The 11,542-nt window shown below is 40.5% G+C and overlaps 1 protein-coding gene across 3 annotated transcripts in view; it reads left to right on the top strand.

Annotated features, from left to right (window-relative positions):
* Positions 1-811: 811 nt before the first annotated feature.
* Positions 812-11,542, top strand: part of LOC137049207 (NACHT, LRR and PYD domains-containing protein 12-like) — a 55,863-nt gene continuing 45,132 nt past the window's right edge. For 2 of the 3 annotated variants that reach the window (XM_067427667.1, XM_067427665.1), the window contains exon 1: positions 823-891. The gene's annotated coding sequence lies outside the window, so the exon portion shown is untranslated. Of the gene's footprint in view, positions 892-11,542 lie in introns of all 3 variants that reach the window. The other variant, XM_067427666.1, reaches the window with a different exon arrangement.

The raw sequence follows: 11,542 nt of genomic DNA, 5'->3' as shown, positions 1-11,542 counted from the left end.
TTATACTGCCGCTGCAGTGCTCCTCCTATTTAATGCTGCCTCTGCAGTGCTCCTCCCATTTGATGCTGCCACTGCAGTGCTCCTCTTTTTGATGCTGCAGTGAGCTGCAATTCGATACCGCCGCTGCAATGCTCCTCCAATTTTATGCTGCCGCTGCACTGCTCCTCCATTTTGATGCTGTCCCTCCAGTGCTCCACAATTTGATGCTGCCACTGCAGTGCTTCTCCTATTTGATGCTGCCACTGCAGTGCTCCACCATTTGATGCAGACGCTGCAGTGCTTCGCAATTTGATGCTATAATACTGATCTGCCAACATTGTCCCTCTATGATAAATTTAAAAAAGCTGATAACATCACTGTTTTCTCCAGAACGACTGTACAGCCAAGTCAAATTTTGTCGCAATATTGTCCTAATTAACACCTTGAAGCTGCTTTGAAACAGTCATCATTGTAAAAGCGCTATATAAATAAAGTTGAGTGATCGATTTATTGATTGTGTTAAGACTGTATTTATTGATTGTATTTAGTCGAGACATTCCTATTTTACATCACAGTAAAGAAACCCCTAGAGTTTAGTAATTGCCGTTCTGAAATCCCTGTGCTAGCCTCAACTCGTTCTCTACAAAGAATCAGCTCTTAGAGCCGACTCATTCACGAACAACACATCACTACAGTTCAGTGTTTCTGCTATGGTAGAGCAGATTTTGCTCTATATACTAGATATAAGAATTTTGGCAAATCTATACAGTGACAGGAGACTGAGTGCTGACATCTCTCATATCTCTTCCTGAAAACCAGTTTCACTTCCTCTAGGAAGTCAAAGAAATTTCAGTTCAACACGACAGAAAAATAAAGATGAGGAAAAATAAAGATCTACAAATATTATCTGAGGTGAGTGTTTCATCTTTCTTTAGTTGTTAGCGTGTGTGTGTGTGTGTGTGTGTGTGTTATTATGTGTCATTGGGGACTTTAATGCAGTTGTGAATTTATTTAAACTTCCTGATAAACAGAAGATTAATATGATATCTGTCTTATATTGGTACACAACATTCTGTGCATGTGATGTTGTTTTCCTGATATTGGAACAATAAAGTACAAAGCCTTGTTTACATAATGACAATAGTTTAGCAACCTAATGTTTCATGGCAAATATGAGAGCGTATTTGGATTCTTGCTGAATGAGAGAGATGAGTCTATGCTGTTTTATTTTCACTTTAAAAAAATATATTTTTGATTGACGTGTTGTTTATAATGAATGCTACTAAGATTAAATTTATTTAATATGTATAGTTGTTTGTATAACTGTGTATAACAATTGTGAGGTTAACAAGTGTTTTAAGAGTAAGATCAGTTCCTCTCTCATGACATTACTTCCTTTTCTTGGCCGGTGTTGTGTAATATTCAGTTGGTGTGAAAGTTTCAATCATTTGTCACGGAAACTGGCAAATGAATGGAAATTTCACATCAACTGAATATTATTACACAACACCGGAAACTATCGCACTGAAAATATTAGTCTTCAAATTTCAACTTCTTTCATGGATTATTTTGAAAAGAGAAAAAAAAGTTTCAATATTAAAGGGGTGGTAAAACATTCTTTCGAAGGCTTGATTGTGTTTGCGGGGTGCACTGTAACGTGTTCATGCTTCGTTTTTTTAAAAATGCATTATTTTTCAAATAAGCTAACCACCTAGTGCAGGTGTATGATGATCAGCAAGTTATCACGAGGTGTGGGCGGGGTGGGGCAGGGCGCCGCCATTACATGTTTTAACACTGACATGGAGTCGGAGCCTGCTGGATTTACAACAACCAGTTTAAGATCATCCACTGCACTTTATACATGTAATGTGACATTACTTGAGGGAACAGGGTAGAAAATGGTTGTGTTAGTTGATCGGTAAAGTTAATACGGGCTGTGGCCGCCATTATATTACAACGCTGACGGAGGAAGTCAGTCTCTCACTCACTCAGTCTCTGGTTCAGCTCCAGTCAAAGCGCTAAAACCAACCATTGGTTTTACCAACAAACCATTTAAATTTTAATACAGCAGCCATATCACCCTGTAGCCCAAGACTGGTTCCCCACTGAAGCTAAGCAGGGCTGAGCCTGGTCAGTACCTGGATGGGAGACCAACTGGGAAAACTAGGTTGCAGCTGGTAGAGCTGTTAGTAAGGCCAGCAGGGGGCACTCACCCTGTGGTCTGTGTGGGTCCTAACACCCCAGTATAGTGATAGGGACACTATACTGACAAAGAGCACTGTCCTTTGGATGAGACATTAAACCGAGGTCCTGACTCTCCGTGGTCATTAAAAATCTCAGGATTTCCTTCAGAAATAGAGTAGGGGTGTAACCCCGGCATCCTGGCCAAATTTGCCCATTGGCCTCTGTCCATCATGGCCTCCTAATCATCCACATATCCTGATTGGCTTCATCACTTGTTCTCCTCTCCACCAATCAGCTGGTGTGTGGTCATTGGAGTATCCAGGGCATTTTAACTGGGGTGGTCAAGATGGGACACAAAGCTAGAGTGGGGTGGCCATATATACTATAAAGAAATGTTATGTAAAACTTCAAAGTCTCATGAACAATACAGTCCCTGACAAAAGTCTTGTCGCTTATCTATTTTCTAGAAATACCTGATATTAACCTGACTTTTAATTAATTAATTGGTGTTAGAAATAGCTCATATGAAAAGCTAAAACCCTCCCAAATGATGTTTAATGCACTGAAATAAATAATTTTCATAGAAAAAATATTTATCATTTAATCAAGACAGAAAGGTCAAATCCATGCGGTTTGGCAAGGATTCATACAATTTATTGATGAAGTCATCAGGAATAGCTAAAAAAGCAGTCTTGCATGCCTCCCAGAGTTCATCAATCTTCTTTGGTTTCGTCTTCCATGCATCCTCTTTCATCCTACCCCACATATGCTCAATGATGTTCATGTCTGGTGACTGGGCTGGCCAATCTTGGAGCATCTTGATCTTCTTCGCCTTGAGGAACTTTGATGTGGAGATGGAAGTATGCGATGGAGCACCGTCCTGCTGCAGAATTTGGCCTCTTTTATGGTTGGGAATATAAGAGGTAGCTAAGATTTCTTGGTATTTTAGATTATTGATGTTGCCTTCCACCCTGCAGATCTCTCGCAAACCCCCATACTGGATGTAATCCCAGACCATGATTTTTCCGCCACCAAACTACACTGTTTTCTGGGTGAATCTTGGATCCATTCTGGCTCCAGTAGGTCTCCTGCAATATTTGCGGCGACTGTGGTGTAATTCAACAGAAGATTCATCTGAAAAATCCACCTTCTGCCACTTTTCCAGCGTCCATCCTTTTAGCAGGCTGTGGGCCTTGGCAAATGCCACACGGTTTTTCAATTGTCTTTTGTTTAGTGCTGGCTTCTGGGCACTGATTCGACCATGGAGGCCATTTCGAGACAGAATCCGACAAACTGTTCTGGTTGACACAGGGACTTCAGGTGACCAGGTCTCGTGGAGCTCTGCTGCAGTTGAAAGTGGGCTGGCCTTGGATTTTCGAGCCAACAAACGGTCCTCTCGAGCAGTTGTCTTGCGGGGTCTGCCTGACCTGGGCTTGTCAAAAACGTCTCCAGTCTTTTCAAATCTTTTTTTTTATCCTCTGTACTTGACGCTGAGACACATTGAAGGTGTCTGCCACATCAGCAGTGGATCTGGTCTTCAGCCTCTTGGTAATCAAAACTTTAGTCTCTGGGTGAATCTTAGGCATGTTTGCAGAAGTCTAGTTGCAGTTGATGTGAAGGTCTAGCGTACTGGGGTTCTTTTTATCCACACTTGAGACCTAATTGATCCATTATTAGTCACAGGTGAAGCTCATATGACAAGGTGACAACACTTATGTCTTTGCAAAAATTGATTCAATGGGCTTTACCAAGCTGTGAATATTAGAATACTTTTTGAAAGTTTAGTTTTTCACTGAAACATTTTCACAAAAGCTGGTGGGATTAAAATGAGCCATTTCTTGTAAAAAAATCTTGATTAGAAATATATTTCAGCGGCACTTTAGGTCAATTTGTACACAAGCGACAAGACTTTTGTCAGGGACTGTAGAGGATTTTAACAATAGTAACAAAGTGCAACATGCTTTCACATAGACCACAAGACAAGACTGTAAGTCCAATGCAATGGCACCAAACCAAATATAACTTAAGGTTTAAGATGCTTCTTCATAATGTAACTTGTGAAAATTGTTCATAAACATTTGTAACAAACCAAACCAAACTTAAACTACAAACAAAAAAACAAGACCATTAAACAAATGTTGTGTTCATCCATCTTACACCAGATGAATTCTCCTCTTTTGGTGATTGGTAGCAAAAAGTTTAATAAACTTGTCCATGTCAAGTGACTTTGCTCTTCTAGCCTCAATGCTGAGAACACCCAGGTTGCTCAGTCTGTCATCTGTCATTGTTGTGCGCAAATGGGTCTTGATGAGTTTAAGAGCTGAGAAGCTACGCTCACATGCTGCACTGCTTACCGGGAGAGCTATGGCTATCTGGCACAGACGAAAAAGCTTGTGAAAAACATCCTTATGAGGTTAAAGGAACACTGCAAGTTCAACAATACCGGACAAGTTCGGCATTCCACTTTGCTCTTTCCTTTGCAAAATCCTCCTTGTCTGGTGGAGTTCATGACTGAGATCTTCAGAGTCACTTTCATAAATTTCTCCCAGGCGAAAGACTGCTTCCTCTTGAAGGAAACATGTGCTTTTAGGGTCCAAAGCTTGTATTCCTCTCATTATTTCACAATTGTCTTTGGAGAAGCTCCTGTCTAACTCTCCGAGTATGGTGTCCACAATGGGGTAGAAGATTGTCCTCCTAAAGGAATCCTTGTCACTATCGTTACATTTGCGCTGACCCACTGTAGAGGTTATGAAAGACCCACCAAATCTGGAATTAACTTTTTGAGACCTCTTTTTCTCTGAATTTTCAATAGCTATATTGCACTTTGTGGCAGTGTCTACAATACTTTTTCACATATTGTCAAGTAATGTTTCACTTCTGTACTCCTAAAATTAGTCTTTGAGTGCACTTACTAAATCTACTGCCATGGCAAGTTCAAGTGAAGGAGATTGGAGGGTGTCAGACAGCACCTTTGCATCACCAAGGAGCTTTCAAAAGGTTACAAGAAGACTGACAAAGCTTAGGTCTAGCTGAGTCAGCAAACCTCGAGCATCTACAGATCTTTCTCCACTATTTTCTGTAGCAATGTCATGCAGAACACGAAGGACAGCAGGTAATCGGTCCATTAGATTCCTGCAGGCCATTTATCTACATGCCCATCTCGTGTCACTGAGCTTCTGCAAATCCCTCGGCTGAACTTCATACATTTCCTTTTGCACATCCAGCCACTTCTGGTGAACATAGGACCCAGACATATACACATAAAGCTTCTGCAGTAGTGCAAAAAAGCAGTCAGCCTCTGGGACTACCTTCACGGTATAAATGAGTACTAAGTTCAGGCAATGTACGTTACAGTGTACATAAACTGCATGTTTTGCCTCAGTCTTTATTCTGACTGCCACTCCAGAATGTGCGCCAGACATGGCGTTGACATGACCCTCTGACTTTTCATGTACTTTAAATCCACCATCTTTGTACATTGCCTTTTTCCAATGAGAGAATCCCAGTTGTGATGTGAATACAGATGCTGGGTTGTCTGGCAAAGAGAAGTGTTGACATGCAAAACAGTAGGCAGAGTTTTGGCTTTGGGAGTACTCAAGCCATGGGTGTTGTTTGTACCACTCACTGTTGAAGGACCTCTTCCTGTTGCCATGCATGGCTAGCGGAAATGCCTTAAGTTGAGGTATGTAGCACCTGCTACTCTGGACTGTGAAACGTCTGTAAATTATTAATAATCGTGATAAGTCCTTACTTCAGTTTTTATGAAGTTTCATTCAAAATCCTTAGTTACAAAGTAAATTTGTGGTCAGTATTACAACTTCCATGGAAGGCACTCATAATGTTGTGTAAACTAAAAGATATAATGTCACAACAAACCGTGAGGTCCAGACGGGGGAGCATGTACAGTATTGCAGTATAGGAAAACCTATAAAGAGGTGCAAAAAATGATAGGCTGTTCAGCTAAAATGATCTCCAATGCCTTAAAATGGAGAGCAAAACCAGAGAGACGTGGAAGAAAACGGAAGACAACCATCAAAATGGATAGAAGAATAACCAGAATGGCAAAGGCTCAGCCAATGATCACCTCCAGGATGATCAAAGACAGTCTGGAGTTACCTGTAAGTACTGTGACAGTTAGAAGATGTCTGTGTGAAGCTAATCTATTTTCAAGAATCCCCCGCAAAGTCCCTCTGTTAAAAAAAAGCCATGTGCAAAAGAGGTTACAATTTGCCAAAGAACACATCAACTGGCCTAAAGAGAAATGGAGGAACATTTTGTGGACTGATGAGAGTAAAATTGTTCTTTTTGGGTCCAAGGGCCACAGGCAGTTTGTGAGACGACCCCCAAACTCTGAATTCAAGCCACAGTACACAGTGAAGACAGTGAAGCATGGAGGTGCAAGCATCATGATATGGGCATGTTTCTCCTACTATGGTGTTGGGCCTATTTATCGCATACCAGGGATCATGGATCAGTTTGCATATGTTAAAATACTTGAAGAGGTCATGTTGCCCTATGCCAGGGGTACTCAATTAGAAACCTAAAAGGTCCACTCACCAAATTTTCCTAACGTCCAGGGTCCGGAACAGTGATGGTCAAAATCCAAAAAAAGAACTCCAACAACAAAAGTGGTAAAACCCCCAAAACGTTCAAACTATGTACAAAAGGTGCTGTGGTCTGGTCTTATTAGTGTGAAAAGTGACACCTTTTTTGTGCCACCAGTTCTTTAAACTTGGGCATAAAAGGTGTGAGGGCCAAGCGGAGGCACTGATGTAAGTGTTCATTACTAAGGGTGCTCCTGTATTTGTTTTTCACCATATTCATGGTTGAAAAGGCAGACTCACAACAGTATGTTGAGGGAAACATGGTGAGAATCTGAAGGGCCATCTTCTGCAAGAAAGGGACACCTGCTGCAGGGACCATCTTAGTCCAGAAGGTGGTAGTGTCACAGAGAGACTCCTGAAGAGCAAGGTTTTCTTGAAGCTCAATTAGCTCTGATTGAAGAGAAGCAGCACTAGCCCATGGGCAGATTTTCAGGGCTTCAGCAGAAAATGCTGAAATGTTTTTGACAAGGAATGGATTTTCCATGCATAGTAAGACTTGTTTTCCCAGAGGGAAATCCCCAAACCGAGTTTGAAAATTTTCAATCAGCTTGTCCAGGAATTCAGCATGATTGTGATGATGATGTGTTCCTGCTGTTTGATTCAGAAGCTTTGGGAAGTGAAGCAGGTCCTGCTGTAAGTCGCACTTGAACAGCTCTAGTTTCTTCTGAAAGGCACAGACAGCTGATGTGAGGTTACACACTGTGTTGTTTTTGCCCTGGAGCTTCAAGTTCAGATCATTGAGATGGGAGGTAATGTCAGATAGAAATGCAACAATTTCCATTTTTTCTTCATTCTGCATGAATTCCACAAATTGTTTTGCTTTTGCACTCTTCTGATCCAACAGAAATGTTTCCAACTCTTTCCGTAATGTCCAAAAGCGCTCCAGTACCTTGCCTTTACTAAGCCACCGGACATTGTTGTGGAGGAGCAAATCATCAAATTCTGCATTCACCTCTGTTAGGAATGAGCGCAACAAGCGATGCTGCAGAGCAGATGATGCCCTCAAAAAGTTCACAAGTCTCATTACTGTTGTCATGACCTCTGCATACTTTTCTTCAAGACTGGCACACAAAACCATCTGATGAATTATGCAATGATATGCTATGAGGTCAGGGTGATGAGCTCTCAAACGTGCCACTAATCCCCTCTCTCTTCCAGTCATACATGGAGCTCCATCAGTAGCAATGGAAATAACATGCTTCAGGTCTATTTCTCTGTCCCTCAACATCTGCATCAGTGCTTCATAAATATCATCTCCTCTTGTGTGTCCATGGAGGGCTGTGAGGCCTAACACATCTTCACAGAATTCTCCCTTCTCTTCATCAAAAAATCTGACAAACACCAGAAGTTGTGCATTGTCTGTGTTATCTGTGGATTCATCCAAAGCCAATGAAATGCATTTAGCCTTTTTTATTGCAGACTTCATCTGGTCAAGCAAATCATCAGCAAGGACTTTAGTTCGCTTTACAGCAGTGGAGTCAGACAAAGATATTTGCTTTATTTTTTGTATGATGTCATCTTTTTGAGTTCCCTCAAACATGGCAATTGCTATTTCATTCATGCATTCTTTTACAATCTCAGAGTCAGAGAAGGGTTTCTTGTGCTTTCCTAAGACCCATGCCACTCTTAATGATGCTTCAGTTGCACGCTCTTGTTGGGTGGCTGATCTAACTATTACACTGCATGCTGCTTGGTATGATGATTGCAGTTGTTTGATTTTTCTGGCCCTTACCTCAGATTTTTGGGGGTAATTGTGGTCAAAGTGTCCATGTTTTGACTCATAGTGACGTTTCACGTTACCACTCTTGACAACGGCAACCGTCTCGTTGCAAATTAAGCACATTGGTTTTGTGCTCCCCGCCGGCAGCACAAATGCATAACTGTCAGTCCACTCTGTCTTAAATTCGCGATTTTCAGAATCGACTTTTCTCTTTTTGTCAGGTTTTGAGCACGCCATGATATTCGCTAGCAAGGAAAACGGGTAACGTAACCGTTATGGATTAGCGCTTGCGTTGTTTGCGAATGACACACACACACACACACAACCTGAGTTGAGTGAGTGCATTGTCATGGTGATTATTACAGTTATTACAGCGCCTTTTTGGATCTTTGGGGGCGACAAGATAGATAAACCACATCTAGTAGGAAAACATTATAAGAAATCACGCACCAAAACTCGCTTGGATCATAACTAAATTATAATGTTGATTTTGGCGTTGGTCCAAATTGTATTGCGTCTGGGTCCGGACACGGACCGCGGTCCGCCTATTGAGTACCCCCGCCCTATGCTGAAGAGGACATGCCCTTGAAATGGTTGTTTCAACAAGACAATGACCCAAAACACACTAGTAAACGGGCAAAGTCTTGGTTCCAAACCAACAAAATTAATGTTATGGAGTGGCCAGCCCAATCTCCAGACCTTAATCCAATTGAGAACTTGTGGGGTGATATCAAAAATGCAGTTTCTGAAGCAAAACCAAGAAATGTGAATGAATTGTGGAATGTTGTTAAAGAATCATGGAGTGGAATAACAGCTGAGAGGTGCCACAAGTTGGTTGACTCCATGCCACACAGATGTCAAGCAGTTTTAAAAAACTGTGGTCATACAACTAAATATTAGTTTAGTGATTCACAGGATTGCTAAATCCCAGAAGAAAAAAAATGTTTGTACAAAATAGTTTTGAGTTTGTAAAGTCAAAGGTAGACACTGCTATTTTTTTGAACACACCCCTTTCAACTAATTGCCCAATTGCACAGCCTTAAGAGCGTGCATATCATGAATGCTGGGTCTTGTTTGTTTTCTGACAATCTACTGAACCTACTGGTAACTTGTTTGCCACGTAGCAATAAAAAATATACTAAAAACCTTGATTATTCTGGTTAGTCACATTGTACTGCTATTATTTTGAACAATACTGTCATCGGTGTCACCATCACCCTCTGAATAACTAGATGAAGTACCTGAAGTAGTAAAAACAATAACCATTACACCCATAGACTGTATGTAGACAAATTTGTGTCAAACATTTTCCTTTGTCTTTTCATAATGTTTTGTATTGAGATTTAAAGAATAGATTGTCTATGTTTTAAGTGTGGGGTTTGCTGTGTATTAGCAAATTAATAGCATACACTTCGAGCAAAATTGGACCATCCTTTTAAAATTAAAATTAATATGAGAGTACACAACAACTTCAGGTAACTGTTCATGAATGACATATCTTGACATAACAGAACTTGACATACCATGCTTAGCAGGTGGAGTTCCAGACACTGCCTGATCCTCCTCTGTGTGTGGCTGGTCAGCTGTGGGAATACACAGATATCTGAGAAATCTGAAACATCAATCGGCTGGAGGTTCTGAAACACACACACACACACACACACACACACACACACACACACACACACACACACACACACACACACACACACACACATATATATTTATTTATTTTTACACACACAATCATATATACATACAGACACACGTGTGTTTATGTGAGTGTATTTATGTATTATGAACATTTTATTATGGTTCTTCTGTATTTTACAACTGTTTATGTTTAAACTATTGTTCTTGTGTAGTGATGTTTTAGACGGTTGTAATTCTATAACTGGAGTGACAAACAACTTGAATGTAAGCCTACATGGTAAATTCCAACTATCCAAGCATGACTTACCATCCTGTTCAAGAGAAGCTGACTGCTCTTCAACCTGACTGTTATTGCTGTACCTACACTGCTGACTTGACTGAGCCTTTACACTGCAGCTGTGTCTGGCTCTGACTCTTTTCTTTTTTTTTGTGGAAGAAGCTCTGAATATCTCGGCTTCTCTTCATAACTAGTCATAACCCTTACCCTGGGAAAATGTAATTCAATCACTCAATCAGCCATCAGTCAATTCACTTTGAAGTAATAGCTATAACTACAAATATCAAGCAGGATCATTGTCAAATTGGCTTAGAATCAGTGTGCAAAATACAGGTGTTCGTGGGGCTCTGGAACTATTTAAATAAGCTTTGACTCCATTAAAATATCAAACCAACAATGCCAACAATATGCCTAAAAAATATAGACTTTATAGGATCTTCAAAGGTTTATTTTTTACATAACTACCACTTTAAATAACACAATTAATTCACGTTGCATCTCAAGTATTTGTGGTATTTTAATGCAATTTGCTCTGCCTCTTCCTATTTAAACATCTAAAAATATGTGAACTGTGAAGATGAGCTAATTGATACAAATTGAACAAAAAGTCCTATCTCCAGGAAAAAAAAGTATTTAAACAGGCCTTTAATCACAGAGCTTGTTCTTGTGTTATAGTTACTTTAATCTAGACTGTCACACTATATTTCACACACTGGTTGGCCAAAAAATATAACATTAGCTCTATTCAACACACATATCTGCAAAAAAACTTCAGTCCAGAAAATAATGTTAGCTTTCCATATTTCATGGCGCGATATCACTGGCATATTCTAGCGTTCAATGCTTAAATTGGTATAGTTTACTTAGTGTAGTTTGACTTTTAGCTGCTACTTAATTTTCCTACACATTCAGAGGGAACTACGATATAACTAAACATTAAATTACCATACTTCTTAATCGACTGATTCCAGCGTTTTTGTCATTGCTCTGTGTGACGTCCTCCTGTTTTTTTCACGGACAGCAGTGGGTGCAGCGCGTTGCACGTGCTCATCTCATGGGTCACCTGACCTGCACGGCCAAACGTCCGCTGAGCAGAAATCAGCTCTCAAAGTCTCAGTACGACCA

This window comes from Pseudorasbora parva, chromosome 20 (assembly GCF_024679245.1).
Source record: "Pseudorasbora parva isolate DD20220531a chromosome 20, ASM2467924v1, whole genome shotgun sequence".
Taxonomy (NCBI): domain Eukaryota; kingdom Metazoa; phylum Chordata; class Actinopteri; order Cypriniformes; family Gobionidae; genus Pseudorasbora; species Pseudorasbora parva.
This window is presented reverse-complemented; position numbering and strand designations above follow the sequence as displayed.